This window comes from Ictidomys tridecemlineatus, unplaced genomic scaffold (assembly GCF_052094955.1).
Source record: "Ictidomys tridecemlineatus isolate mIctTri1 unplaced genomic scaffold, mIctTri1.hap1 Scaffold_113, whole genome shotgun sequence".
Classification (NCBI taxonomy): Eukaryota; Metazoa; Chordata; class Mammalia; order Rodentia; family Sciuridae; genus Ictidomys; species Ictidomys tridecemlineatus.
Window position 1 is genome coordinate 592351 of NW_027521053.1, and position 27616 is coordinate 619966.

At 50.3% G+C, this 27616-nt stretch overlaps 1 pseudogene; it reads left to right on the top strand.

Moving 5' to 3' along the window:
- Positions 1 to 353: 353 nt before the first annotated feature.
- LOC144372525 (single-minded homolog 2-like) lies at positions 354 to 26112 on the top strand (annotated as a pseudogene).
- Positions 26113 to 27616: the final 1504 nt, after the last annotated feature.

The following is a 27616-nucleotide window of genomic DNA, read 5'->3' on the forward strand; positions in this document are numbered from 1 at the left end:
CTGAGGCACACGGTTCAGAGCTGCTGAAGAAAGGGGCTTTGTCAGAGTAGAGCCTCCTGTGGTCCCTTGGTCAGCTCTGAGAGGTGGAGTGGACGCGGCTCTGGGAGGGAGCACAGTAGGGCCGTAGTGGCTATCTCAGGCAGGCAGCATGTGAGTGGGGGTGCAGGACAGAGCTCAGAGAGTTGGAGTCCATTTTGAGCTGTCTCTGAAGGACGCTGCCCAGGCCCCTCCAAGGCCCCTCCAGGGCATTCCTTCCTACTCGGGCCTCCTGGGCTCTGAGCTCAGGCCTGGCCCTCTGGCTTCTCAGGCATGGAAGGCAGTTCAGAGCTGGGCTGTGGGGAGGCAAAGGTTCCATGTTTGACACAGGTGTGGGTCGTGGGCAGACTCCAGTCCTGACCCCAGCAGGGTGTGAGCATGTGGCACACCCTGCACTTTCCCCTGGTGCCAACCCTGGAGAGATGGTGACATTTCTGTTCCTCCCACCCCTGCAGGTGGAGCTCAGAGGCAACAGTATTTATGAGTACATCCATCCATCTGACCACGACGAGATGACGGCTGTCCTCGCCGCTCACCTGCCTCTTCACCATCACCTGCTCCAAGGTAGTTCCTTCAGGTGAAAGTAAACAAGGCCAAGTTCTTAACTATGACCCAGGGCTTGGCTTCCTACACCTGCCAATGTCTAGGGGTTACCAGGGCAACACTTGGCCCCATCAAGTGGGAGGTGCATTTTGGCCTCTGTCTTTTAAACCAGATTATTTAAACCAGCCCCCATTACTGCCAAAGACTATTCAGAGCTGCTGGGGACGAAGGTGTTCGTGATTTAGAATTGCAGGTTGCAGCCTCACAGGTTTAGACCTGGGCTGCAGCTTCTGAGGATACAGCCCAGGGGGCTGTGAAACTGCCTGGGGGAAACTACACCTGAAATTCCCCTGGGTGACAGCAGTTCCTTTGCTATGACCACAGACTGTAAACCATCCTGAGAGCAGGAGGACAGTGGCTTTGCTATTTTCATGTTACCTTGTAGCCATGGTGGACATTTCAACATATCATTTATGCTCGTGGCTACTGCAAAATTCTGGAAGTCATGAGACCCACCACTGAACCTTGTTTTTTAATGTAGTGATAAAATAGCACACTTACATCCATGTTCAGGGTGTGCCACTATGTGTTTAAATACTGGGATAACTACTTTCCTACATAGTTGGTTTGTTTTGTAACTATATGCATTTTATTTTATGCATTTAAAAGTGTTACTCTGAGCAGGGGTCTGGGGTTTTTTTTGCCATAGCACAAATTAGTTAAGATGCCCTGGGCATCACAAAATTAGAACAAATGCTGGGAAGATACAGAAGTTTTCCAGCACCCCGGCCTTTTAACTTCGTGGACAGCTCAGAGAGACCAGCAGGCTAATGGGTCTCACTTATGCCTTAGAATATAGTACCCAATGGGGCCCCAATTCCCCAGTGGAACAAAATGCAAATAAAAGACTTCAAAGTGGTGAGGACATTTAGCCATGGAGGAGAAATATGGCTTTCATTCTTATTGCTCCCTCCTGGGGAAGATTACCCTCAGGCTTGGAGGAGGGACCACAGAAGCGCATGCTCAGTTGTCCAGCAACAGTTGATCTCGCTGTTCCTTTCCAAGGAGATAGTCTGGTGTACCAGCTTCTAAGACAAGACGAGGCCCGACTATAACTACAGCCTGTGATAGTCGTTGGGATGGGATGGCGTCTAAATCAACATGAAAAAATGATGCTGAGAGTCATTCCCAACAACAATGACTAATCTTTCCACTCTGGTGTGTTTTCAAAGCTGGACACAGACAGCAGGAGTCCTAGAAAATTCCTCAGAACACCATGTTGTTGCTTAAAACACCGCACAGGGTGCCCCCTGCTTGGCAGTGGCCTTCTGCTGCTGCCCTGGGTTTCATGTTCCCCTTCCTGTGTTGTAGCCTCTGGAAAAGTGGTGAAGGAATGAAAGTAAGTGAAGCTGGGGGGACATGAGGCCCGTCTACTCCTGTTTCTGTGGGGTTTGAGGCTGAGGTGGAGAGCAGTCCTAGAGGAGAGGCAACAAGCTGGGGGCCTAGGGTCCCATGCTGACTCCCTGCAGCGCCAGCCCAGGGGTGCAGGGAAGGCTCCCGAGCACACGGTGCTCTTCTCTCTCACAGATTTTCTGCCTGGATGGAACCCCATTGTTTTATGGTGAAATGTGTGAGAAGTGCGCCCTCCCCCCAGATGAGTAAGACCAGGTGGTACTTTTGAGACGTGAGCTTCCACACCTCAGTGACATCTGTCTGGTTCAGACAGGAGGACTGTGGGTAAAGCACATAGCCTGTCCAGCTGGGGGAACCAAGGAGGCCTCTGAGTTGATTCCCAAACTTCCATGAGGCAGTGCCTTCAGGGACAGTGGAGGAGGACCTTGCTCCACTCCAGCCTTTTTTTTTTTTTGGTACTGGAGATTGAACCTAGGGGCACTCGACCACTGAGCCACATCTCAGCCCTATTTTGTATTTTATTTAGAGACAGGGTCTCACTGAGTTGCTTAATGTATCACAGTTGCTGAGGCTGGCTTTGAACTCACAATTCTCCTGCCTCAGCCTCCAAAACCACTGGGATTACAGGTATGCGCCTCCATGCCCGGCCCAATCCTTTTTTAATGATAAATTTATCACCAGGCAGAATGGTGCATGCCTGTAATCTCAGCCTCTCAGGAGGCTGAGGCAGGAGGATCACAAGTTTAAGGGCAGCCTCAGCAACTTAGTGAAACCCTGTTTCAAAATGGAAAAGGGTTGGGAATGTAGCACAGTGCTAGAGACTTGCCTAGCATGTGTGAGGGCCTTGTATTTATTTACAAAATAAATAAATAGATAAACTTATTAACCTCCAACAAATGTCTATTTAGAGTGGAGTGACAGCCCCTCACTCAGAGGTGTGGCCTTTCTCTATTGCTGTCTCTGAGGGCTGGTGTCCTTTAAAGCCGAGGAAGACTCCTGTATGTTTGCAAGAGTGAGAACTCTTTATGCACAGGGCCTTTCAAAGAAAGGAAAGAAAGGTCTGGCTTAGCTAAGCTGTGAGGGGTTCCCTGGGGAGGTGGAGACAAGGGTTGCTCCTTCCAGGGCCAGAAATGAGGGCCAAAGCTTTGCTCTGGCCATGGTGGTTCTCGGCACCCAGCCCCCACAGTGCAGGAGGTATGAGTGGCTGGCCCCCTCTGCCAGGGAAAGAGCCTACGCTGTGACTGACACTTAGAATCTGCTACCTGAGGGGAGTCAGACTCTTCTGGGCCTTCACGGTATCTCAGGCACCCACCCCAAGTCTGCCAGGAAGTTCTCCCGATGCCAAGCCACTCTGTGGCCTCTAGGAGGTGATGGTGGCCGGTGGAGCTCTGCCAGGCCCAGCCCTTGACTCCAGGCTGGCCTCCAGGCTGTGGCTGAGATTTGAGCTGCTCTCTTTTGGGGCCTGTGGAAGCCACACCAGGACAGGGCCAGTCTCTCCCTTCCTCACCCAGACCTTAGCAAGTTCTCAGAGTCAGGGTCGGGCACAGAGGAGCAGGCCTCTGACTGTGGCCCTGGGAATTTCATGGCGCTGTGTGTGGGGAGATGGGAAGCAGGTGGGACCATGGCCCATGGAACCTCGCTCCTGCTTTCAGAGTACGAGATAGAGATAGAGAGGTCCTTCTTCCTCCGAATGAAGTGTGTCCTGGCAAAAAGAAACATGGGCCTGAAGTGCAGTGGATACAAGGTATCCCCCCCTGGGGGGACGGAGAGCTGGTCGTGTTCTGCACTGGGTACTTGGTATTCCGCCTCACACTCAAGGATGTCTGCAGAAGGGAAGCCTCGGGAACCGAACATATCATTCCCACCAGGGCAAAGGTCTCCAGTGACTGGCCCATGGCTGCTTCTGAGGCCCATGGAAGGGCTGGCGCTTTAGAGGGATATTCCAGCCGGGCTGGCTTTCGTCCCATGAGACCAGAAGTGGCTGTGGCTCAGGTTAGACTTGTCTTCCAGACAGGTCGCTTGTTCTGGCTAATTCCAGCGTCTAGGAGCAGGTGACCTGCAGAGCCGGCTGGCAATGTTGTTCCACAATGTCAGAGATAGCTGACGTGGGTTAAGGAAGTCTGCTGTGCGCCAGGAGCCTGTTACCCTCCGTCCTCTCTCTGAGCTCCCCACTGCCTCCAGGATCCTCTCTGCTGTCCTCCCTGAGAGGCCACAGCCATCAGTCACTCTGCAGTTGGAGACAGCTAGGAAGATTTTCTAGAAACATTTGTTCCTTTGAAGAGGAGGGAGGAGAGTGGGGAGAAGAGGAGGCATCTGTGTCTTTGTCCTCTCTTTCTGGAACACCCCTACCAAGCCTCTCCCAGCCCCTCCCAGGGTCTTCCTTCCCCTCAGCTCCTCCCAGTGCCTTCCCCATTCCAGGCTGACACTTCCCCTTGGCCCTCCTCAGCCATCCCACTCTGAGATCTTCCCTTGGACCTCGACCCCCTCATTTGTTCTGTTTTATTTTATTTTTGCCATAAAAGGGATGGAGCCCAGCACCTGCCACCAAGAGGCAAGAGCTCTACCACTGAGCTGCTCCCCCAACCCCTGCTCCCTTGGTTTTTAATTGTCCCAGGATCTAAGCTGCATTGGGCCAGGATGGGCAGCCACCAGCCCGGCCTCTCCCAGAGACATTCTTCAGGAGACTTGGCTCTTGACTTGTTTCTGCTGCTTATTGACGTTCCAGCTGTCTAATCTGCAGCAGAACATCACCTGTCCATCTTGTCCTCACTTCCCTGCTCAGTAAAATGGGAGAATAGACTACAAGGATTTGGAGATTTCTTCTAGCTCTACAGATGATGAATACCTTGAGGGAGCCTAGAGAAAGGGTTTTTGAACAGAGAACTTGAAGGCTAAGGATGTTAGTCTGTACCACTGCAGTTACGATGATTGTGATTCCAGCATGATTTTACTGACTTAATATGTTTTTGCCATCCTGGATCCCAGAGTCTCGTGCAGGCCAACAAACTATACCTTGCAGAGCTATGCCCCAGCCTGTTACCGACTTTAACTGGCATAAATGCTTCTACTCATCAGGCTCCAGGTGGTATAGAGGTTCCTGTTTGAACTTGGTGCGTTCTTGCCTACATGGTCTTTGGCTCTAACTGGAAGGCTTTTAGATAGCCACTCTGACTTGTTGATTATTAAGATCTTGAATTAAAATACATGAAATTAAAAGACATAAAAATGAAGATTTAAAAAATCTATTGAAAGGATTCTTAATTTACTGGAGTGTAGGAGCATGTCAGGTGAGGCAGAGGTCAAATTCAGTCCCAAAGGAAGGTGGGAAGCATTTTAATTACTGAAGCGAGCATTAGTGAAACAAATGGCTGTCTTCCAAGGAGGTCTTGCTGTGTTCTCTAAGCACGACTCTCAGTGGGTTCCTTACATATAAACTCATCCTATGTCAGAGAGTCCTAATTTGTGACATTCCTTACTCAGGGTTGACAGAATAAGACAGCCCTTATATTTTACTGTGACACTGTCTGCTAACAAAGGCATCTGTCAGCCTATTGGCCACATTCTCGGTAGAACCTGGGTTGGGGACGTTCCATGAAAGGAGTCAGGAGGAGTGGGCGCCACGGCCAGCTGACGTGCCCTCTTCTCCCCCAGGTCACCCACTGCAGCGGCTACTTGAAGATCAGGCAGTACATGCAGGACATGACCCTGTACGACTCCTGTTACCAGATCGTGGGGTTGGTGGTGGTGGGCCAGTCCCTGCCTCCCAGTGCCATCACAGAGATCAAGCTGCACAGTAACATGTTCATGTTCAGGGCCAGCCTCGATCTGAAGCTGATATTCCTGGATTCCAGGTGAGTTGTGGCACCTGCCAACAACACTGCTGTGACATTCTGGAAGAAACCGATGATAGAAATTGGCCCCAGAGCTCCGCGATGTTAAGCCAAACTATAACAAGGAATAAGTCCTACTAAGAATGTGGATTAGAAAGGGATTTAGTGAAATCTAGTTATGAACGGAAAGAATTAATTCAGCTTTGGATTTCTGGGACTTATTTTAATTAATGAAGTTATATTTGAATCATTTCAGCGGAGTTTGGAATGGGAATATGTGTTATGGGCACAAGTTATCCTTTTCTGAAGGCCCACAACATCAGAATTATGTCTCGTCTCTCCACCAAGCTGGTAGGATTTTAAAACCAATGGGTTTCCACACTGAGCAGGGTGAGAAGCCCTCAGATCCCCCACAGCCATGGCAGATTGGATGCTGGGAGCAGAGAGGTCACCTTCCCTGGGGGAACACTTGACCAGAGCTCAGCCAGTGCCCGGCCTGTGTCTGGGCTGGGGGAAGGGAGCGTGAGTGAGGCAGAGGCATACCAATTCTTGTCTCTGGAGGCTGTGCTAGAGAGGCCTCAGGTCTCTCCAAGGGCAGGCTGCTGGCCTCAAAGTCTTTGTATTTTTTATTATTTTTTTAACTAAAATTTATTTTTGCAAGTAATAACTGTATTTTTGTGGGGGATAATGAGATGTTTTTGCTCATGTATGGTCTTGAGGATTTGGCTTGTGGGGCCTCTTCCATTTTCTTATCTGCAAAATGAGAGACCTGTCCATGCACTGGCTATCACAAGACTAGAGAAGGATGAAATTAGATGAGAGATGAGAAACAGAAAACTCAGAGCCTCAGCTGCAAACCCAGAGCCTCAGTTGCCTGCAAGGCCACCTTGTTTTCATCCCATAGATTCCTGGACTGTGCAGGCAGGAATGAGCTGTCATATCCTTCTTTTAACTTGGCATATGTGGCTGAGATTTCTAGGAGAGGGGATATATCCATTTTGGTTCCTGTGTGTCCTGAAGCTAGGATTTACTGATTATATTCCCCCCATTTTTTTGTTGAAACAGGGTCTTTTTATGTTGTTCAGGCTGACCTTGAACCAGAAGTTCAAGAAATCCTCCTGCCTCAGCTGTCTGAGTAGTTGTGATTACAAGTGTGAACTACTGTGCCTGGCTACTACTTGTTATTCTTACTTTTTTACTTTTAAAAGACACAACTAGGTAGGGGCAGGAGGTAGAGACAGAAATGACTTGAGCTTACCATGATTGTATCTCAGAACCATCCAAGACAGAGGAGCAGCTAGAGGTGGTGTTAGAGAGTCACCATTATTGTCACAGAAACTGCAAGCCAAGGGCAACTAGAACTCTTTGGGGGAGCTGTTGATACCTTTGAGGGTGGCCCAAGGGTGACAAATGCTCTTTTCCTGCCCTGCAGAAGGAGCCCCTATGGGGAGGAGGCCAGGCCAGCTGCCTCCTGCAGTGGGCTATGCAGTTATAGGAGACTTTTTTCCCAACTTAGGAATCACTTCTGAAAGCAGGCTGGAAATTGGCTGTCCAAGGTCATTACCAAGGGAACTAGGGAGAATCCAACTACTTTCTCCCTTGTTTTGCCTCCTAATATTTCTCAGACAATTAAAAACAAACAAACAAACAAAAACTGCCCTGATATCCAGTGAATTCTCTAGAAGAGGAAAGAAGGGGAGTCCCAGAGGGAAGATGTGGAGTCTTTTCAAGTTGTTCAGCCCACACCACTGTGAAATGCAGAGGGTCTTCCAGCAAAGGGTGCAGGTGGTTAGCTGCAAGACAGGCTGCTTCCTGTTCCTCAGATACGGCCATGGGGTACCAGTGAGGGCCTGTGAACCTCCCTGTAAGAACTGCACCCCTGGAGAAACTAGAGAAAAAGGGTAAAGATCTCAAAGGCTGGGTGCAGTGGAGCACACCTCTAATCCCAGTGGCTCTGGAGGCAGAGGCAAGAGGATCGTGAGTTCAAAACCAGCCTCAGCAATTTAGTGAGGTGATAAGCAACTCCATGAGACCTTTTCTCTAAATAAAACACAAAAAAATTGGGCTGGGGATGTGGCTCAGTGGTCAAGTGCCCTTGAGTTCAATCCCCAGTACCCCTCCCCCCCCCAAAGAAAAACAAACTCAAAGGAGACTTCCTGTTCCCACCTAAGCCCTGAAATACTTCCTGCTAAGTATCAGGAAGCTTCTAGTAAAGCCTAAGGCTTTTCTAAACTCCTTCACGGAGGAGGGCTTCAGGGGCCAAAGAGCACTGGAGAATCCCTCATGGTCACTGTGGTCTTGCTTTGTTTGCAGTTCCTATGGTTTTTGAAAGGCCTCTGGGCCAGGGCATAGTGGCTTGGGCTGGCCCAGTACTGGGGGGACAGCAGTGGCCAGGCTGGGTGGAGGTGTCAGCTTCTGGTCCAAACCCCAGGAGCCACAGCAAGGGCTTGGCCAGAGGCCCAGTGGCTCCAAGTCACAAGAGCAAGGATGGTAGGCTTCAGGGGGCCCTCTGGCATGCTACCCAGGATGGTCTCAGGCAAAACTGAACTCAGCATAACCTGACATTAGGTACCTAGGGGTTTGTGGCACTTCATTTTGAAACTGCAGCTGGAGCTTTTGCTAAGGATGGGTGAACCCAGCGATGTTTGGGGTTTGGCAGATCCTTGTGACAGGTCTTCAGACACTAGAGGTTTGGAAAAAACCAAGAGGGCATCTTGCCAAGCCCTTCCCCTTTTCTTTAATTTTTAAAGCCAGTATGTACTTTGATGAGAAACTCAATACATGTGTTTCTGATTCATTTACACATTCAGGGCCCTTGTTCTATAATTTGACGTCGAGGAGGCTGTGGAGATGTCTGTTTTTGTTTTGGAGGGAAGCCAGACATCTCAATTTCCTGCCATGGAGTTTGACTCCGATGGGGCTTGAAGTTCTAGGTGGCCCTTAGACAAGTCCCTTGAACCCTGAATGACCGGACTGGAGGCAGTAAAGTCTCTGCCTCAAGCCCCATTCCTTTCCCACCTTGTAGGAACACCATGGGGATGTGCACAACAAATTGGGAGCCCCTCCTGGGAACCCAGAGGCTTCCAGAGATTTACCACCCAAAGCCCCAGCAGAGCTCAGCATAAGGGGAAGCGGGCTCAAGAATGGTCATGAGGTCATTGCCCAGTTTAATTTGCAGCTCATATTTTACATATTTCATATCCTGGCTAGTAGGTCCCTAGCCCAGGCCCTCCCGGGTGCCCTGGCCTTCCTGGGTTCTCCCTCCTCACTGCTGCCCCCAGGACTGATTCTCACCATAGTCTCACAGCCTTTGAAATCTCTTCCTGTTCTCCTTTTTCATCTGTCTCTGCATATCTGTCACCGCAACACTGGCTTAGGGCCACCCCCTCTAAAGGCACAGCTCCCAGCTCGGGGGCTGCAGCTGGGGAACCCAACCATTGCCACACACAGTTTCACCTACAGACAGAGCCACCCCAGGCCGTCAGTGCAGAGGTGGTCTCGGATGCTGACAGCTACTGTTCTTCAAAGTGCTGGAATTGGAAATTAATCTGCCCAGGGCTTGACGGAATAAAGAGGGGTGGAGTCCCACAGGCACTGGATAGAGGCTCCCATTTATATGGAGAGCTTTGGGTCTTCCCTCTAGTCACAATATCCTCAGATGTTCCACTACTCCTGGGTGGTCTGAGATAATCTTCTAGTGATATGAGGCTTAAACATCTGCAATTTTCCATAATTCCCATTAGTAGGAATCACTCAACTGCAGGGTCCCAGAGATCAACTGTGTCCATTAGGAGTGTCCAGCATGGAGTGGAGATTTAAGCAACCCAAGTGCCCGTCCACAAAATGCAAAACGTGATCTCTGCATGAAACAGAGGATTGCTCTCATCATAGCCTCTTCCTCCCCATGTCGGTATCAAAGTTCACTCCTATGTGCCCTCAGATAAGCTCACCCCTGAAAAAGCCCGCAGTCCTAAGCCATCCCAAACACACTTTGAGCCAGGGGTTTCAGAACATTCCTGCTCATAAATAGTGCTACATCCTGCACTGGGCGAGACTTCAAAGATTTGCTTCTTGTAAAAAAGATCACTCTCAGTTTCCAAAATCAACATTTCCCCCCTGAGCCTTTTAGCACTTGATTAGTTGGCAAAACCAATATTAGTTTAAATGAAAGGCAATCTGCAGAGCAGAGTGACTCACGGAGCTGCCGTCCTCCCCCAGGGTGACCGAGCTTACAGGCTACGAGCCACAGGACCAGATTGAGAAGACGCTGTACCATCATGTGCACGGTTGAGACTATGCGCACCACCTCCGTGAGTAGTACCACCTGGGCCTGGGAGGCAGCTGGCCGGGGAGGGGGCATCCCTTGCCTGGCACAGTGTCCATAGGAGCCTGAAGCCTCAGAGGGGCTTACTCACAGGTGCCAGTTCTTGAGCATCCTCTCCAGAACCTGCTCATAAAGCTGGCAGGTGCAGGGTGTTGGGGAATTGCCTGGATTCCAGATTGTGGACTTGGAATCCAGCTTCACTATGAAGTCTGCACATCAGCTATGAATAATGGCAATAACCAGAGAAGAATTGACCCCTGAGCACTTAACTGTGGTCAGGGACTGGTTTAAGGGATTAAGAAGATTACTAACCCAGTGAGGGGGAGTCTCATGTGCATGCTTCTCTTTCTACTGTTGAGGATGCTGAGGTCCAGTGAGGTAGAGCCACTTGCCTATGGTCACTCATCAGGGAGGTGGCAGATCTAGGAGTCAAACCTAAGCAAGTCCAGTTGCTGAACCCCGACCCTGCTGGTGATGCTCATGTTCCACGATAGAAATCAGCTTGGAGTGAGTGAACAGAATAGTGTTTGATCGGCCAATGGAGGTGATTTGGGGATATCTGCATGTTTCAGAGGGGATGCTCCAGTCACCGAAGTATCACTATCAAAGTGACACTCCGAGAGTCCAAATGAAGCAAAGAATAATTTGGATGGAGTGGAACACCTCCTCCTCCTGCTGCTGTTTAGTGGGTACATACAGTTGGTCAGAGGAGCTCAGTCTCCTGCAGAGGGACCCAGAGGACTCATCCTTTATTCTCACTTTGCTGGGTTAACTAAGAGATGTTAGAGGACAAGTGCTGGTATCTTGTCGGATGTGGGCGGCAGGTCCCCGGGCAGCTAAGTCTGCAGCCACATTGTGCAACATAGAACATGGCATCACTCGGGTGTGGCTGCTGTTTTCTCCTCCCTGAGTCACCACAGGCAGAGGCTGTGGCAATCAGGACTTTCAGCTGGACAGACTCCTTGCTCCCGTGTGCACATGAAGACTCAGGTTGTGAACCATCCTTCCTCCCTTCTTTCCTTCATCCGTACCTTCCTTCCTTTCTTTCTTTCTTTCAAATCACAATCTCATAAGCATCCCTGTTACTCCTGAGACCAAGGTGGGTAGGGAAGCAACAGCTTATCATCTGGATGGAGTCCGTAGGAGAGCCTCACCCCTGAGGAGCTGGAAGTGGTTCTGCCAAGGGGGCAGCCATCCCACGGGCTCCTGGGGAGGAGCATGCTGGGAGCTTCTGCTGCAGCATTGAGCTGCACGGGAGAGAGTTGCTCAGAGTGTGGCTGGACGCTGCCCATGAGGCCTCCGAGCCTGGGGAGAGAGAACTGGTGGCGTTGAAAGTCCTCACTTTTAAAATTTTTATTTTATTTGTGGTGCTGGAGATGGAACCCCTTTCCCTGAGAGAAGGTAAGAGGATTTGTGTTTTGAAAAATCATGAAGGTCCCAGTGACGCTAGTCATGTGACCCTGGCCAGGGCCAGAATGGGCAAATCAAAGAAAACCAGAAAAGGCCATCGTGGCCATGACGGTGACCGTTCCAGGGCTCTTACGGTGGAGCAGCTCTCGCAGAGACCAGGGGACAGCAACCCTCTTCCCGGGCTCGGGGAGGGCAAACATGGTGGGACCCACTGTGAGCCCCGGTGACTGCCCAGCCTCCCCTCTGCCAGGGTGTCCTGGTGCATAGAGGGGCTGGCATCAAGGAGTCCAGGCGTTCACCCAGCAGAGTGCCGGGAGCCGGCCCCGAATTCACGCCTCACTTCCACATCGAGACAGGCCCTGTGCCTGGGCAGCACCAGCCCTCAGGGCAGCCATGACCCCAACCTGGCAGTTTACCCTCAGTGTCTGTCACTGTGACCAAAATACCTGACAAGGGCACTTAGAGGAGGAAAGATCTCTTCTGGCTCAGCGTGTCAGAGGATGTAGCCACAGGCAGCTGGCCTGAAGGCAGAAATGTCATGAAGGAAAGGCGTGGCCGAGGAAAGCCCTCCCCTCATGGGAGCTAGGAAGCTGCAGAGGAAGAAAGAGAGGAAGGGCCGGGGACAGGCAAACCCCTGCCCAGTGAGCGCCTCTTCCAATGGCTCCATTCACCCATCAATTGACTGGTCCCTGGGCTGATCCACTGTTGAGGTCAGGGTCCCCGGGATCCACTCACTGCCTAAAGCCCCGCCTCTGAACCTTGCTGTGGTGGGAACCAGGCTTTCACCAAGAGACTTTGGGGGTCATTCCAGATCCAAGCCCTAACCCCCTCCTTTCCCAGGCCAGACTCATCAGATAAAATAAGGACACATGGCCAGCAGCCGGGGTGGTGGGGTTGGGACTTCATGATGTGACACTTTGGCAACTTCAAAACCTCCTCAGTGTGTGGTCCCAGAGGCTCCCCTTTCTTCCCCAGGCCGAGAACTGGGGCAGAAAGGCCAGCGCCAGGCCTCCTGGTCCCAGCTCTCCATCCCTGGGTCCAGATGCACCTGTTATATTTCCTTAAACTCCAGTTACAGACGCTGAGCTTGGAGTACAGGGGCAGTTGTTTAGTTGAACTGAAACATGGGTGGGGAGAGGGAAATGAGCAGGGAGGAAGAGTCTGCCTCTATGGGCTACTGCATGGGCGGTTCGTGCTCAGTCCCCGGGACTCTGGAGACTGTATGGCCCCTGCCACAGAATTATGGAGCCCACAGGGAGAGAAAGCCCAGGTAGTTAGATTCCAGCCCTTGACAGTCATTGCCTGAGGACTGATCTCAGGGCAGGGCCTGAGGAGGGAGAGCAGGCAGGCAGCGGGAGTGGCCACCGTCTGTTGCCCAGGTCAGCCTCCCCCAGCCCCTCCTTAGCTCCCACGTCCCCTGGCCACCATCTGGGGCTGTGTAACGCAGTCCAGGCACTGGCCCTGCACCAGTTCCCCTCTCCTGCCAGCCCTGGCTCTCGACTTCACTCTGTTTGGTGGGGCCACACCTCTCTCAGGGGCACCGTCACCTCTCTGCCTTCCTTGCCTGGGACCCTGTTGGCCAGCTGCAACGTCCTCCAGTCCAGCTCCTGCTTGAGGGCTGAGGGAGCCCCCACACAGGCCAGTTCTCTGCACTCCGGCTGGATGCCAGCGGCTGCCACCTCTCCTCCTGGGGCCATGTGTCCAGCTGCTGGCCCCATAGAGCCCACCCAGGGACCCAGGTCCTTTCTTCCCTTCACCTCATGGGGACTGGGAGAGATTGCGAGGGTGGCCATGACAAAACTTGCCGACGAGGTGGCCTAAGTGACAGACACTTATTTTTCCACAATTCTTAGTTGGGAAGTCCAGGATCAGGGTATCGGCAGGGTTGGTTCCTTCTGGGCCCCTCTCCTTGGCTTGTAAGTAGCGTCTTGCCCTGTGCCCTCACATGGACGTCCCCGTGTGCATCTGTGGACCCCATCTCCTCTTCTTGCAAAGATGCCAGTCACATGAATGATGTGACCCCAGGCCTCTGTAATCACCTCTTTGAGGGCCTGTCCCCCAGCACAGTCACATGCTCTGAGGTAGTAGGGTGAGGCCTTCCACAGGGAACCTCATGGCAGGGGACCCGATCCCTCCTGCTTCTCACCCATGTCGTGGGCTGGGCTGCCTCAGTCCAGCTGGCTGGGCGGCTTGGGGAGCATGTGAGAAGCCTGAGAAGGCTGAAGGCGTAACTGTGCAATGTGATTTTTCAGTCTTGTCACACGGTGCTAGGGCTCAGGGGCCTGGCCCGAGAGGAGGCCCCCAGGCTGGCCTGCTATTCTAGCCTCCTGCCCTCCCATGCTCCACCCAGAGCTGCATCATGGCTACTGCCGACCCTGCACTTGAGTCCTTTGCTCTGATCAGCTAGAGCTGGCCTGCTGGCTCTCTTAGGAACACAGGGACATTGGCAGCCTCTTCTGCTCCCGCTCCATCCTCCACAGATGGCTGCAGAGGCCTGACTGGACACGAGGGCCATAGTCAGCTGGTTTTCACACATTTTTTAAAGATGTTCTTTATTGAGAGTCCATGGGGTCTGCAGAATCGTGGTCCCCAAGAAAAATAACTCACAGCCTTCCAGAAAGGCAAGTGTGAGCAAAAGCAGAGCCTGGCACTGCTGTCGGGAGGCCTCTGGGGTCAGTGTGAGTGGCACCGCAGCCCAGGGGGGCTTCTGTGGGCCACAGTGGCAAGTGGGCCTGGTGTCCCAGGGAAGGTCTCCAAGTGAGGCTGTGCCAGGTCTACCTCAGAACCTTCCATGACCACAAGTGAAGACCTCACAGGAGAGACTGTGGCCTTCCCACCCCCCCACCTCACTCCTGTGGGGCTGTGGAGTGCCTGGGGACCCCAGGCACGATGCAGTCATCTGGCTTCAGACCAGAGAGGCCCCGCTCCCCCAGACACCCTGACAGGCCGGTGGGGAGGGCTCCGTGTCTGCGCACCTGATGATAGGTGTCGAGGGACACCTGGTGGGCTTCTGTGTCCATGGTTCAGAAGAATCATGACCTTCCACAGGACTGAGAATTTCACCTCTTTTGGTAGGCCCCCAAGCCGAAATGACAGAAGAGAATGCAGGCCATGTCCCAGAAAGGCTTTGGGGCCTGAATGTGTAGTTTACAAAATTTTAAGCAGAACTGTTATGACAAAATTATAGGACATTAGAGTAACTTGTATAGAGCCGAGAAGAACACTCTCTGAAGGACACATGGTAGTCATAAACTCAGATGCTTAGGGGGCCAGGCACGTAGCAGGAGTGGGGAAGTTAGTATAAGGCAATAGAAAGTGGCAGAGTCTGGGCTGGGGATGTGGTTCAAGCGGCAGCGCGCTTGCGGGTTCCATCCTCAGCACCACATACAAACAAAGATGTTGTGTCCTCCGAAAACTAAAAAAATAAAAAATAAAAAAAAAAACTCTCTCTCTTTAAAAAAACAGCAACCAAATACCACAGGTGGGGTGATTTATAAAGAACACAGGTTTATGAAACCCATGGTTCTGAAAACGGAGAAGGGCAAGATCAAGAGGCTGCTAGTGGCAAGGGCCTTCTTGCTCTTCCCTAGGAGACTCCTCTCTCCCCTGGGTTGGCATGTCTTCTTCCTGGTCCATCTACCTCCCAACTAGCAGGTGTAGTGTTGGTGGTGGGGGAGATTGTACTGGGAAATGGAGACCCAGTCCCAAAAGATGGGTTTCATCACCAGCTACATAATCTCTGGAGTCCCATCTGGTAGAGGAGTCCCATGGAGGGCACAGGGACTGCTTGTACCATTTTTTCCCAGCAGGGAAAGGGATTCGTTTCCTGCAGCTGCTGTAACAAATTACCACAAACTGGGTAGCCTGAAACAACAGGAAGGTATTGTCTCTCCGTTCTGGAGGCTAGAAGTCGGAAGTCAAAGAACCGCAGAGCCAAGCTCCCTCCAGAGGCTCCAGGGGAGGGCCTTCCATCATCCTCAGTTTTGGGTGGCCTCACGTGTCCCTTGGTTGGGGCCACATCACTCCAGTTGGCCTCATCTTCACATGGTGTCTCCTCTGCGTGTCTTATAGGGACACCTGCTGTTGGAAGTGGGGCCCACGGACCTTGTCTTGAGATCTGTCACTTGCTCACATCTGCAAAGACTCTTTCACACATCCCTGGTTGTAAGGATTAGGATCCAATATCTATCTCTTTTGGGGGAGACACTGCCCATGCAATCCAGGACAGGCATTGCAGCATCCTTTTCTACCCTTAAAATGTAAAACAGAGATGGCGTGCTGAGGTGGTGGCTCAGTTGCAGAGCACTTGCCTAGCACATGTGCGAGGCAGTGGGTTCGATCCTCAGCACCACATAAAAATAAATAAATAAGTAAAAGTCCCTCTACAACACACACACACACACACACACACACACACATATAAATATATATATAAATGTTGGTGAGGTGGTGCAGCCTGCAATCCCTGCTCCTTTGGAGACTAAGGCAGGAGGGCAACTTATCAATGGCAAGTCTCAAATTAAAAATATAGAAAGGGCCAAGCATATAGCTCAGTTATAGAACACGCCTGGGTCCAATCCCTGATACTGGGAGGTAAAGAGGAGTAAAAGAAAAAAAAATCTAAAACAGAATAGAAGTATGCCCAGACCTGCAGGAGGAATTCTAGAAGGACCAGGAAGGCTGCCTGTTTCTCTGGACAGTATATTTATGGAATTAGAATTTCTATCCCAGCATGGGTGGGAAAAAAAAAACAGAACTAGGGGCTTTCATCTAAGCGTGGATCACGCAGAATCCAGGACGTTGCCGATGGTGGTGTTGGAGATGCCACACACCGAGGGGTGCAGCGCGGGCTTCTGCCCTCGGGACTCATGGTTGAGGGAACTCCTCGTCCACCACCACCACAAGAAGGGATTTACTTTATAGTTCTGCAGCCTGGGATCATTTCAGGCAGCTAATCAAGGATGACAGACTGGAGGGAGAATTGATGCACACCAAGGAATGTTGTGACTAAGTGTCTAGGATTTCGATTTGGATTGATGTGTTGACTATTGCCATGGGTCATAGGGAAGCAAAAAAAAAAAATCAAAAAAACCAAATATTTGGTTGATTGGTCTCTGTATCTAGCCTGATCATAGCAGAGTCAAGAATTAGACAAAAATGATAGTTGGGGAAGGTCCGAGATAATCAGGTCTCAGCAATTTCTGTAATTTGATTCTTAAAATATGCAGGATAAGCTGGCTTCATTTTATCCAGCTTGACATGGTTACGAATAGTTTTTTGGAGTGTTGTAAGAAATAAGAGGAAGTAAAGTATAAGATCAGAGATAAGAAAAGCTCAGGTCGTATTCCCATGGTGCTTTACAGGCACTGCTACTCATGGATTTTTTTGTTTTCTGTACTGAAGATTGAACCCAGAGGCACTAACTCACTGAGCCACATCCCCAGCCCTTTTTTGTATTTTATTTAGAGACAGGATCTCACTAAGTTGTTTTGGGCCTCACTAAGTTACTGAGGCTGGCTTTGAACTCCTGCTTCAGCCTCCTGAGCCACAGGAGTTACAGGTGTTCACCACTGTGACCGGTTTAGGCATAGATTTTAAAGTCCAGGAGACCAGCAAGCATTTCTGTTAAAGAAAGAAGAGTCTGGGACTCCAGTTTGTTTAGATGGCATCTCTTGGTTATATGGGAGCCATCAACAAATCGGCTCACCCCAGAGATGGCTAAGAGAACCTTCTGGAGTCCACTAATTCTTCCTCCCACAGTTCCATGTGTCCTCAGCTACAGTTTGTGGTAATAGAGTAAACAAGGCAAGGCATTTGGAAAGAGCTGGACATAGAAACCTTGGGGATTTTTGTTAGTTCATTTGGGGTTATTATTGCTTAAAAAGCAAGCCCCCAGAGGAGAAGCGCTACAAAGTTTCTCTCAATCCTGCCTCTGCCTACACTCATCAGCACTGATTTTGCCCCTGCCATGTTGATTCTGGATAGAAAGAGTAGGTCTCTACAACATCCCAGAGGAAGCTGCCTCTCCAAGGGGATGGGATGGCTGTTACACAGCAGGACTGTCCTTAGGATGTGGCCCTGATGGATGTGGCCCTGTATTTCTAAAACTCACACCTCCTTCTTGTTGAAAATCTAGCAAATGAAGAAAAGCTGAAATGAGGAAAATGCAAATTACCTGTGGTTTTACCAGTCAGAGACAAGTGAGCAGGTACTGATCCTGTCATCTGTGTCCGCCACGGCAGAAATCTTCACACGGAGGGCCTCATCCTCCCAACAACCATATGACATAGGGCTAGGGTTATCCTTCTTTTATAAACGAGGAAACTGAGTCACAAGAGGGTCAGTAGCTGGTCCAAGAACACCGTTGGTTCGTGTGCAAACGCATGTGAGCTCATTCTTTTATGATCAGGGTTCTGCTCTGTGCACTCCTGAATCTCGTCTTAACACTATGTCATCTGCATTTCCCACTGTACCACAAATTCTTACGAATCGCTGTTTCAGTGGCTGCATAGTACTCCATAACTTATTTACCCTGTCCCTCATTGTTGGGCAGGTAAATCTCCCCAAAACTTTCTTCTTCTGTTTTAAGCAAATCGAATCTCTTTGTACATTAGTCTGTGTTTACATTGCTCATAATTTATTTCCATTGGATCCATTCTTGGAAGTAGAAACCTGGAAGGGGATGAGCCACCACATTGCTTTCCCAAAGGATCAGGCCGACTCCCTTCCATCAGCACAGGGAACACCTTCTCCAGAGATTAGCCAGATTGCCTGTTGCTATTTCTTTTTTTTTCTCTCCTTTAGATAAACTCACCTTTTTAACCATTTCCGTGGTTTTTGGTGAGTGTTGTGCTGCCATAACTTTTTTCTAATTCTGGAATATTTTCAAGGTCTCCAGAAGCAGCCCAGTCCTGTTACCATTCTTTCCCAATCCCCCTCCCCCTTCAGCCCCTGGCATCTGCAAATCTTCTCTCTGTCTCTGTGGACTTGCCTCTTCTGGACACTTGGGATAGAGGGAGTCCTACACTGTGCTGATTTGATGGATGGGCTCTCTATGAGTCAGTTCAGTGAGTTGAACACATGTTCATTACTTTGCCCATTTGTGTTTCTTCTTTGGTGAATTGTTTGTTAATGTCTTTCCCTTGTATTGCTTTCAGGGTCTGAGTGTTATAAATTGGCAGTAACTCTTTATATATTAAGGTTAATAATTCCTTGACTATATTTGTAGCATTTTTTCCTTCTGCACCAAAATATTTTGATGTGGGTGTTAAAGTGGACAGAAAGCACAAATGGCAGGGAGAGCCGGGGGAATGTTTGGGTGGGGATGAAAGGGGGGCTTTGTCTTGTTGGTACAATACCACAGCCGAATGAGGTGGTGCTGATAGCCAGTACAGTCACAGACTTAGCCCCTTTGGTCTCTTCCCCAGATCTCTGCTCAGGCGGCTGCTAGTTGGGGGCCTGGTGCTAGGCGTACCTTGAGAAACAAGAATGTTCTGGAGCTGGGGGTGGACAGATGGGGCGGAGCTTTACTCTTTCCATTTCCCACACACAGCTTCTGGCGCTTGCCTCCCCCTCCAGGCCGCCTCCATGGGCCTCCTTGAGAGCTATAAGGGAGAGTCACAGTTTGTGGGTCCACTGAGGCTTTGGGTGAGCTGCTCAGCACTGAGGTTTGCACCCATGCATAGAAGATGGGCCCACAGGCCCAATTTTCAGGAACTCTGTCACCAAGCAGAGGACTTTGCTACCCGAGCAACACAGGAAATGAATTGGCCCCAAGAAAGTGGGTAATTGGGAAAAAAAATTTAATGGCAACAGAGTAGCAAGCGATTTCGCTGTGAATACACAGTGTCTGGGTATCAGCAACATTTGACTCCTAGCCCAGTGCCCTGCAGTTACTTTATTTTGTTTAAATAACTACATCACTCACCCTCTCTACCATTAAAGATTGGGGGGATTAAGACATAATTGTGACATGTTGGATTCTAAAAAAGCAGATGGATGTTTCTGCCCTGCCAGGTACCGAGTTGCCAAGGGGCTGTTCCCTGCAGTGGAACAGTGCTGTTCACTCGGGGGTTTTAGTGGATTCCTTGAGGTTGCAGGCAGCATCTGGGTGTGAGTGTGTGTGTAAGCGTGCCTGACTCTTCCATCAAGTTCAGAGGGGTCCTTGGCCCCAAGGCCCAGGATGCAGGTCCTTGGTGGGGTGGCATCCCAGAGTGGGGCCCGTGGACTCGTCACCCTGTGCTTGCAGTGTTGGTGAAGGGCCAGGTCACCACCAAGTACTACCGGCTGCTGTCCAAGCTGGGCGGCTGGGTGTGGGTGCAGAGCTACGCCACCGTCATGCACAACAGCCGCTCGTCCTAGCCCCACTGCATCGTGAGTATCAATTATGTCCTCATGTAAGTCAGCCCTATTGTTCCTCCCCTTGCTCTTCCTCCTGTCACTCATTGCATCGCTCCAAAAGTGTCACCTAAGGCTCTGTCTCTTTCCAAAACTCTTCATTTGTCTCCTGTTTTGTTTTTATTTGAACAAAATAAGAGTCCAGTTTGGGGGGAGGGTCCAGATTTTCCCACGCTCAGCAGAGAGGAGTGAGTGCTGGGGGGGGACTCAGATCCCAGCACAGAGCCCAGGTGGGGGGTTGGGGGAAGGCCCCACCTTGAACAGGGTACAAAGAAGTGCACATCTGGATCAGGAATACAAGCTCACATAATCCATGTCCACAAACCTGGATCATCTTGAATGCTTCTACGATTTGGGACAGAGGAAATCTCTCATTTCCCATCATCTATCCATATAGCCTGTTGCAAATGACAGAGAATACTGAAAACTCCCAAAGGTCAAGTTCAGTTGCAAATACATTTAAGGCCATTGGAAGCAATTGAACATGAGTCACTCTGCCCACCAAAGCTATTGTGTATTAAACCACCTTGACCCCAGGCTTAGTCCTGTACTCGATGCACTCATGGTCCCCCAGCACCCCAGAAAAGAGTCCTCATTTGTGTTCTAAATGCAGTGGTGGGGCCGAGAGTGCAGAGCACTTGCCTAGCCTGCAAAAAGCCCTGGGTTTGATCCCAAAAGTGGAAGGGGAAAAAAGGCAACGAGGAGTTAGGTTCCAGGTTCTGCGCAGAGCGACCGCTGGGTCTCTGTGTGTTAGCTGCACAGTGGTCCCGGCAAAACTGTAAGGGAGAAATGATTCGGCCTAGTTATTATTCTCGGGCACCAAGGTGTTGGCTGGACGTGGAGGGCCGCCTCTCCTTCCAGGAACAGGATGCTGAGTTGGCTGCCAGGATGCTGCAGCTGTCAGGAGCCTCTGGTGTGAAAGCCGACAAGGCCAACTCCAGGCTCCCGGCCCTTACAGGGCCCCTCACTCCCGCTTCCCGGGTGCTCAACGGGAATCAGCTGGGTCACAGATGTGCACCAGGGATGAGATGATGTGATTAGTGGCACTTTGGCCCTCCCTTTTGCCTTGACAGCCTTAGTGGCCCAGGATGTCCCCAGGAATTGTGTTTGGGTTGTATGGGATTGGAGAGGGCTCTTCTGACCTCCCTCGATTCCTGCCAAATAGCACTAATCTTGCCAGCATTCCTGGGTCACCCTCTTGGGGCTTCAGGCAGCTTTTATGACAAGATTGAGCTGTCCTGTCCTCAAATGCCACCCACACCCAAGCTCAGTGAGAGGATCCGAGGAATTTGGAGAAGGAAATAACTCAGGGGACAGAGCCAGGGAAGCCACTCTTCCTCCACCACTCCTCCTCATGACAGGCCTGCTCTCCCTTTCCAGGGACATCGAATACAAGGAACTTCAGCTGTCACTGGACCAGGTCTCCACTTCTAAGTCCCAGGACTCCTGGAGGACCACCTTGTCTACCTCACAAGAAACTAGGAAATTAGCTAAACCCAAAAACACAAACATGAAGACAAAGCTGAGGACATACCCTTACCCCCCACAGGTAACCCACCGTGGTACGGGATGCAGCTGACGTCTGTTCCAGGGGCTTGGGACACCCTGGGTATGCTAAGGAGTGACGGCCCTCTGAACATGTAGCTGGATATCTCTACAGAATGGAGCGGGTCCCCAAGGATGTCCTGCCCACAGGGTGGTGACATAACCTGGGGACAGCTGACATCCAGGTGGACTTGTCAAGAATAGGAACTAGAAGACCACTGGGAGGGCACATGAGCCTGTTAGACTCCATGTAAATAGGGGTTAGAAGCACATCACATGTGTCATGTTTTCATAATATTTTTTTAAAAATGAAAGCCCTTATTTATTTTTTTAGTTTTAGGATAGAACTCAGGGGCACTATACACCTGAGCTGCATCTCCGGCCCTTTTTACATTGAGACAGGGTCTCACTAAGTCTCTGAGGCTGGCCTCAAACTTGTGATCCTCCTGCTTCAGCCTCCCAAGCAGCTGGGTTACAAGTGTGCTCCCTCTCCTCCCCCTTTGAAAGCACTTGGTGTTCTGTCAGATATAACAAGCGTCCATGTGCATTTGGGGTGGGGGTCTCTTTCCATCCAGAGGGTGGGTCACTGGGGAAGGCCCACCTTGGCATGGGGCAGGGATATGGCTTACCCACAGCCCCTCGGCTGGCCTCCATCCATCTTCTTTCCATGCAGCAATACAACTCCTTCCAAATGGACAAACTGGAATGTGGCCAGCTGGGAAGCTGGAGAGCCAGTCCCCCCGTCAATGCCTCGGCTCCCCCAGAACAGCAACTCCATTCAGAAGGCAGTGACCTTCTGTACCCGCCATCCTACAGCCTGCCCTTCTCCTACCATTAGGGACACTTCCCTCTGGACTCGCATGTCTTCAGCGGTAAAAAGCCAATGTTGCCAGCCAAGTTCGGGCAGCCCCAGGGATCCTCATGTGAGGTGGCATGCTTTCTCCTGAGCACACTGCCAGCCAGCGGCGAATGCCAGTGGCATTATGCCAACCCCCTAGTGCCTAGCAACCTGTCTCCAGCTAAGAACCTTTCCGAACCGCCCATGAACACTGCCCGGCACAGCCTCGTGCCAAACTATGAAGGTGGGTCCTGTTGGCAGGTGGGGACACCAAGGGGAGGACTGGGAACAGCTGGGGGCTGTGGCGGTAGGTGGTGGTGGGGGCAGACAGAAACGGAGTCCTCGGGATTTGGGTAAACCTTGCCCTTCTCTGCTCCTAAGTACAGCTTCCCTGCTCTCCTGTGCTTCACAAGAGAGAAAGTCACCTGTGCCTCGTGCACACCAGTGGCACTATAAAGGGGACAGGGTTCTGAACATTCAGACTCCATATAAATTCGGCATCCTCCACTCCACAGGGAGGCCTGTGATTTCCAAACCCCCTCCCAGGTTTTGAGAACCCCCAGTTCCAGTAATTTATTTATTACTTATTCTTGTTTTGCTGGGCTGGGGATCAATAGGTCTGTTGTTTTACATGATTATTTTTCACTTTACCCCAAAATGATCTTGAGAGACAAAGAGGCTTCCAATTTCCTTCTCATGCTGCTTTCAAAGTGCAGAAAAGGAGTAGTGATAACCCATGGGCTCAGGGACAAATGTGCCACTCACCAGATCTAGAACAATAACAAACTCTCCAGGCCTCAGTCTCTTCATCAGTCAGATGGGATCATAAGCCATGTGATGTGTCTGTCTTGACTTGCCAGTTCAAACCACAACAAAGATCAGAGTGGCTTTCTTAGCCTTCTCCCCCTGATGGCAGGTAAGCAGTCCTTAGTGGAGTGCCACCAGTTGCTCAGGACACCGGCCAACTCCTTTGACTTACTGGACCAACCCCAAGAAGAGGGTGGAAGGTGGGGACTGAGGGTTAGCTACAGGAGATGTATACCTGATCCACCCAGACCTGACTGAGGCTCAGACTATAGACCAAGATGGTGTGAATGTCCTGTGGCTGTTACTAGGATAGCAGTAAATGTAGATGATGTGCCCAGGAGGGTGATAGATTTCATACCAACCTGAGATTTCATGGGAGAAATCTAACCTTCTTGATGATCATGAGGAAATGTTTTCAAAAGTAGACAATTTAAAAAGGACCACATCGGCCATCAGGGCCTGCCACCCTGTCTTGGGCCTGGGCCTGTCCTAAGAACCAGATATTCCTCAGATTTGTATTCCCAGTACCCCCTGGTCACCGGGTCCTTCACAAAGCCAAGAAAAACAAAGTGAAGGGTTTTGACAATAGTTGACAATATTACTCACTTGAGATGGACTTAAAAATAATTGTTTTTTCTTTGGGGTTCAGTATTGATATGATACACAGAATTTGATTTTTATTGATATTTTATTGATATCATATTTTATTGATATGATACACAGAATTTGATTTTTATTGATATTTTAAAAGTGAAGGAGGTTAATAACTACCTACATATCATAAGCTTGGTGGGAGGGGGGACACCAAAGATGTTAATTTGAGGCAATTTGGATCAACTTCCTAATCATTTGGGTATTAAAGGAAGACAAAGGTCCTCATAAAGTAAAAAGCCCAGATTGCTAATTGATGTCAGGCATGTAATTGAGAAGGCTGGTTTAATTATGATCCTCTCAGCAGGATCATAATAGCGCCTCTCCAGGGATAAGCAAAAACAAGGGTAGACTGGAGGGCCCTTGGTAGCCTCTAGACCCCTGTTGTTCAATAAGGTGGCATTAGCCGGCAAGGCCATCTATGGACATGGAAAAGCGGCCAGTGCTGTTCAAGAAAGAACCCTCTTCCCCACCAAAGAATAAACAGTTTTTAATCTGGGTCACCATCGACGTTCCCTGGTATGTTGCATTAGGTACATTAGTCCACACGAATCACACCTGTTTTTTAACACAGCTCGCAGGACATTTGCAATTGTCCCTTGTGGTTGTACAATGCGCGCCTGGAATGCACGCAAGAAGGACGGTGGCAGCCCGAGGGTTGGGCGCGGGTGGCCCAGGGGTGGCGTTGCTTGGGGCAGGCCTTTCCCTCCCTGGATGCCAGCATCTAACGTATCGCCTGTCCCCACAGCGCCCGCTGCTGCGCGCACGTTTGGCAAGGACACCGCGCCCCCGCCGCCGCCGCCGCCGAGCTTCCCGAGCTGCGGCCACTACCGGGAGGAGCCCGCGCTGGGCCAGGCCAAGGCCGCCCGCCAAGCCGCCAGCGACGGGACGCGGCTGGCGCTGGCCCGCTCGGCGCCCGAGTGCTGCGCGCCGCCGGCCCCCGAGCCCTGGGGCGCGCCCGCGCAGCTGCCCTTCGTGCTGCTCAACTACCACCGCGTGCTGGCCCGGCGCAGGCCGCTGGGGGGCGCAGCGCCCACCGCGCCCGGCCTCGTCTGCGGCCCCAGAGCCCCTGAGGCGGCGGCCGGCGCGCGGCGGCCCCGGCACGCAGGCCCCAGCGCCGCCTCCCGCCTGGCGCGCCCCAGCCGCACTACCTGGGAGCCTTGGTCATCATCACCAACGGTCGGTGACCCGCCGGGCTGGCTCTGCCCAGGCAGGGCGGCCGCAGGGAGAAGCCATAGGCCAGGCCTTCTCTGGTTCCTAGTTCACAAAGTCCAGCGGAGGAGAGGGGCGAGCTGTGTAGGCACCAATAAATTAATTTATACAGAGACAAATATTTTAATAGAACGCAGCCGACCTTGAGGCGTGACCGTAGCTGCCCTGTACCCCCGTGGAGAGGACCCGGCGCAGCCTGAGGTCGGGACATGGCCGCCCATCCTTCTTCTCCAGGGGCCCATCTTCAGACAGAGCCCAAGGTCGCGGCATTTGACGTGTGACCTCAAGCTATCGGTGCCGGGGTCTCGGGTTCGCTCACCTTGAAATCCAGCTGAAGGCATCGAGCCCGGTCTCTGATGCTCAAAAACTGGGCCTTTAAGGCATCGCAACTCCATAAATACACTTTAAGGAGGGCGACCTCGCCCTGGCAGCTAGCATGCAGGAAGAGGAAGCCTACCGATTTCTGAGCCCCTTTTGATTCTTAGGTACAGGAAGAATGTGATCATTGTAAGTCCCATGAATGACAACAACTCCACTGTCTTTAAAAGTCATTCATGATTTTAAAAAAAATTTTTTTTAGTCCTTTCTTCAATACAAAACAAGCCAAGACCTAGGGGGTGTGTAGCCATGGGTGTGCTTCCCAAGTACACGGTCAAGCTCTTACTCCCCCTTCCCTTCCTTATGGACTCTTGGTAACACCAGGAATAGCACCTTCAGAATATATTGAATAGGCATTAAATGCAAAAAAGAATATATAGCCAGATATTTTATGAGAATGACCTTGTCAAGCTTAATTCCACAGCAAAGTCCCTCTGTCCCACACAGATCTATAATTCACTAGGATCGTGTTTGCTACAGGTAGTGCTAATGAAGTTAGTTAAATTGCATGTGCAATATGGAAAACTGTCATGGACTGCACCTTGTAGAAGACAAACTTGCTTCAAGGGTGTAATGAAAATGATGGACACATTTTAAACATTTTCTGCATTTTATACATAGCAAGAGCGCTTCATATGAATGTGTCATGTGTGTAACAGGTGAACAGAGACCCTTTTATAATGCACCAGGAGTATTTTCAAAATAAACTTCCAATACTTTTGGTTTCACTCTTATGATTTTTTTCCTTAAAGATATCAACATTGGATCTGAGGGAATAGATGCATTGAGCTACCACTTTTCAATTTGCTCTGCACTAGAAACAACTGTACCCCTTTGCTGCTTTTTCAAAGCTTATTTAGGAAATTCTTCCACATTTCTGAATAGAAAGAGGTTTCACATACTTTTAACTCATCCTTCTAGAATCAAAGTGAGAATGCATAAAGTGTTCTCACAACGTGAACTGATCTTTTGCCAACCCTGAGTCAGCAAGGGCCCTATGTAATCTCTTCAGGGTATCAGTTGGCTTTATAGTATGCAGGTTAAATTTTGCAAACTTAGGAACATGTGTCATGCACAAGGCGACTGGATCACAGATGGGTACACACACCTCTCTCCTGCACTGAGCTACACCTCACTAGATGCTCTGATGGACTGTGTACACACATAAAAGAAACCAAGGGTATTCTTTTTTATGGTCGCAAGTCTCATAATTAAACCATGATTCTTGCAAGGTATAGGTTTAATTAATGGGAGACATCACCAACATTTTTCAATAAAGTACCACAAATGTTTTAACATCTACCTGGTTATTAGCCTTGGGGCTATATTTAGTACACACAAATCAGGAAGCCTTCTGGAGCAGGTTAATAGCAAAGGTTACCGCTGAGGAAAATGGCCCTGTTATAGATTTACAAATGACAGTGTCAATAGACTTAACCAAGAGTGTGTACTTAAAGATAAAATGTGTGCTCGTGGAAAATTCCTCATCTGAACAAATATCAGAATTTTCACAGCCTAGAACGGGAAGGAGGATTCCTCTCAAAGCCCCTTTTAAGACGGCCTAGGGCTCAATGCAAAGTTGGCAAGCAGTTACTACGGCAACCTAATATTGTTCCCTCCATCTTCAAGAGTCTGCACACTGAAGCCATCGCGGTTCCCCGACTTCTGTGAGGCTCTAGCAGGGGAAGAGGAAGCATTTTAATAAATATCCCTCCCTTTGACAAAAAAAGAAGAAAAATCGTACTGGGCCCTTACATGTACCATGTTTACAAAAATACCAGATCAAATGGATTTGAGACATAAACCCAATTCAGGACTGGCTTGGCCCTCCAAGGGGCCTCCCAGGGAAAGGAATTTCTTTATATTCTTGGAAGCCCTTTTCTAGAAAAGCCATTCCATTCATACCTCTGCAGGGATGTGAGCGGGTATGAAGGGCCCTGAGGAAATCTGTAAGAGCCCCTATTGCCCCCACCCCCACCCTTTCATCCCTTTAAAAGTCCTGTCAGCCATGCCCCCCTCTCTCCCACCTAAGGAGGGATTTCCAATGGTCCATACATAAAATTCACCCAGGTTGTAATTTATTGGAACTGTACATTGGAGTAGACTGTGGGGGCTACTTCTGATAAGATGGAAGCCAAAGAACATTTTCAAATAAATGCCATAAAATTACAGTAGCTTAAAATTTTGGTGAATCATAGTCTGTTGGTTATTTAAAATGCATGGGTCAATGTG